Genomic DNA, 4,401 nt, shown 5'->3' on the forward strand with positions numbered 1-4,401 from the left:
TGTGTGTGTGTGTGTGTGTGTGTGTGTGTGTGTGTGTGTGTGTGTGTAGCTTGTATTTGATTCTAGAGGCAATTCCAAAAGATTATTTGGAAAATATAGGGAAAAACCTAGCTAATGTTTTACCTGTAAAAATGTGTGATATTTTAAAGGTTAGCAAATTTTTTCTCACCAACTGCCAGAATGAGGGAATAAACATCAACCCTTTCTGTTATCCCTATTATGGAGCATACAACAGTGAAGACATAATGATAAATTAGTTTTACTTTGTCCATATTGTAAAAATTATTTCCACATAGAAGAAAATTAAAATTATTTTGTAAATGAATGTGATTGATTTCTTGAAACTATCATATATATGATAGTCATATGTCATCTCATGACTGGAATATAGCCTATTGCCCCTGGGTTACACACCTGGACAGCATGTTACTGTGCTGAATATTATAGACAATTGTAATACAATGGTAGTATTTATGTTTGCAGAACATCTAAACATAGAAAATGTGTAGTAAAAATACAATATTATAATCTTGTGGGACCACCATTATATATGCAATTTATTGTTGACTGAAATGAAATAGTTCTTCATAGGTCTTTCATGCTTCTGCACATCTTAATGAATGTGCCTGGAATGCAGGACACAGACAATTCTTTACTTGGTTTATCAGTTCTAAATTCCCAGTGAGCGACCTGGAGGAAAAAAGTAACATCTCCCCCTGGGACAAAGAACAAGCTTGCTTCCACCTAACTATAAAAGTGATGAATTCCCCAAGCTCAATACTCTTCAGCTGTAATACAAACTCAGTGCAGATGCAGTGTTTATTTGATTCCATGTTGCTTTCTCCCTGTGGGACTTTCAGGAAACCAAACTGATACAACATGCTCATTTACCTGGTGCTGCCTATCAGTGAATATTCATAATTATTTGTCTCTGAACAGGGGGTCTTTTGTCTTCTTCCAGCATCTATGATACAAACAGGCTAACTTATTAACTTATAAATAGGCTAAAATACAATATCAGACCCAAAAAACCTGCTGTTTTGCAAATTTTTTCTTTGAGACTTCAGAAATAATATTTTAACATTTCACAATGTTATCCATGATATACCTCTATGTTTAATACAGTTTATGGCTCTATCTTATTAGACTTATTCAAAAAACAAGTACTAGAAAGTCATATAGAATTATTAGCAACCATAGCTTTAAATAAAATGTTTGATTTTGAATTATTTTAAATTGATGTCTCCTTTTCATAATGAGTTTTCGAGATTATCAGTGCAGGTGGAAGCATAGTTTTTGACAAAGGCCTTCTCCACATGACATCTAATGATGATGTACATATTGCTTTATCTGTAGATTTAGCCTCAGGCTCTGTTTATGTGATGGTAATTTTTCTAGCTTCTTTAATAAAACTGATTAATTAATCTGTCTGATATCTTGTTTCACTGGTCCTGTAATAAGTTTTAAAACTATGTAAGGATTAATACAACTCTTTTAAAGATAAGAGTTCAAGAAATATAAGGACTTAAGGAAAATTAGATATATTTATAATATGAAAATTTGCATTTTATACACCTATTTCAAATATTCTTAAAGTTTTAAACTTTGGACTTTATTGCTTCTCTTCTATGATGAATATTAAAGAGTAACTTAAAAATTTACCCATATCAGTTTTATAAAAGGCTAATCTGATTAATATGCAAGACATGAAGTGCATATCATATTTTATGTGAATATTCATGAATAATAATCAATAGAGGCACATCGAGTAAGTACACTACCTATAATAAGCCTTTCTCTTTTAAAGAAGTGTACACAAACAACTTCTATTGTCACCAGTCTTAAAGCATTAAACACTAAGATACAGTCCTCAGTGTAGGGCTCATGCATTGAAGTGGCAGGAAAGTAGGGAAATAACAGAACTCAAAAACATATTATAAAATCCAACTTTGAGATATTAAAATGAATCCCATTTTAGAAGTTATCCTTTCTATTGCCATACTTCAAAACTATACTGCAAATATTTCTCTGTGAATTACAATTACGTTTACAAAGATATATGATACTAAATAATGGCTCCTTAGAAATCTATAGCCTAAGTAATAAATTACGTTATAACTCTGATTATGCTCTGATGAATATTCCTTTACTATAACTAATGGTTTGAAATATAATACTCATAGTAATGATGCATTACTAGCAGTTCTCCTCTTTCATGTAATGTAGGTGTGAAATGTACTTTTAAGGGTACCTATTTGAATATAGTCTTCTGTTACATAGTTGAGCAAATGGTGAACTGATTTTTAACACCGTGGAAACACTGTCAAATGGTAAAATTTTCAGGAAAAGTCCTAGAGCTATGTGTTTTCAAAGACTTCTGTTATTTCCTTTCATTTTATAATAGTTAACCATATGAAATATGTACATAATAAATGGTAGATAAGTTATGGATAAGTTAAAATTATAAAATCACAAATTAGCACTCTTAAGAAACCATATTGAAGGACACTCTAAATCATAAAATTCAGACAGGTGAAAAAAAAAAATCTTTAGGGCCGGGCGCGGTGGCTCAAGCCTGTAATACCAGCACTTTGGGAGGCTGAGGCTGGTGGATCATGAGGTCAAGAGATAGAGACCATCCTGGTCAACATGGTGAAACCCCGTCTCTACTAAAAATTAAAAAAAAAAAAAAAATTAGCTGGGCATGGTGGCGCATGCCTGTAATCCCAGCTACTCAGGAGGCTGAGGCAGGAGAATTGCCTGAACCCAGGAGGCGGAGGTTGCGGTGAGCAGAGATCGCACCATTGCACTCTAGCCTGGGTAACATGAGTGAAGCTCCATCTCAAAAAAAAAAAAAAAATCTTTAGGTACATATATAAATGACTGCGTAAATTACCGCTAGTGAGAAGTATGCCAAGCCTGCATTGTCTTTGATGAGTCAAAAAAAAAAAAAATTGGGAAAAGATTTAATTAATGGCAATTATAAAAGTTACTTAGCTGTAAAATTTTGAAATGCTAATAAAAAGCAAGGAAATTTTTTCCCCAACTACTTGAGTTAAAAACAAATCTCATCTCGTTTAGTCATACCTATTGTAGAGCATAATATGAACCCAGTTAGGCTTCAGACTAATACGCGCAAGATCACAGACACATAAGTCTGTAGAAAACCTGATAATCATAGTAATAAAACTTTATATAAAATTTAAATCTCTATCTTAAAATGTAAAGGACTTTGTATGTTTTATTTGATGGCTTTTGAAAACAGAGTACAAAGCGAACTAAATGAGTACTTGTTTGCCGGTAATAACCCTAAATGCCAGTCACAAGGTTTACTAGTGTAATACATAAATCTCATGTGAACGTTGCAGCTCTTCATTGATGATGAATTATTGTATGGTGTATTGTTTGTTTTTCACTGTTTGTTTATTGCTTGCTTACCTTGAATATAGAAAGAAGAATACTGAACACAGCCTTATCTCTCACTGTTTATTTGTTTATTGCTTGCTTACCTTGAATATAGAAAGAATACTGAACATATCCTTATCTTTGAATGTCACTCTGTGCACTCAGGTCTCTAAGATCTGTGATTGAATTGAAATACTCACCCCACTATCCAGATGTTTTGTTCCCACAATTCTAAGAATCGGCTGTTTTCAAGGCTTCAATTCTTAAAATTTCTGAGAAGCAGTCACTCTGTTTAAAGGACCAGAAGATTGAGCTAACTTGTTTCTGAAGCCTATTGTTACGGAGTGATAAAAGATTGGTGTCACTACTATGAAAGATTCTGACAGGGCAAAAAGATGGTCTCCTCTAAAAATCTTTTTCTATGCAGTAGTTTGTTTATTTTTCTCCAAGCAAGAAAGGGAGGCTGTATATAATAATTATTTATTATATGAATCTCTTCCTCACAAATATAGCTGGTATTGATTTATTTGAAGAAAACATTTTAATTCAATTTTTGAGCTAGACAGGATCTCTTTTGAACATCACATTATCTCATCATATTTTTTATTCCAAATACTCTGCTTCTTAGAGTTTTCTATGACTATACTTTCTGATCATAAAAATATGCATTGGTAACACCCAAATGTCTATTTAGAAATTCACCAATCATGGTATTAAATAAAAATAGCTTTACAATATTCCTCTCTGAAGTGCTATTTTCAAGCATAAACTCATTAAAAATATTAGCTTAAATCTCACTTTATAACAGAAATGTCAAACCATTTGTTAATTAAGGGCCACTTAGGAAAACTAAAGAAGCACAAAGCACCACAGCCTGCCAAAGGTGCATAAACATGATGGCATGAAAGGAAAGAGCTAAAAACATTTATGACATATGACATCTGAAGCAATTTGAAGCTACCAGGAGAGTGCATTCCTATTAACTTAAGAGGTAAG

Source organism: Sapajus apella, unplaced genomic scaffold, assembly GCF_009761245.1.
Source record: "Sapajus apella isolate SASKATOON/1434 unplaced genomic scaffold, GSC_monkey_1.0 scaffold28, whole genome shotgun sequence".
Classification (NCBI taxonomy): Eukaryota; Metazoa; Chordata; class Mammalia; order Primates; family Cebidae; genus Sapajus; species Sapajus apella.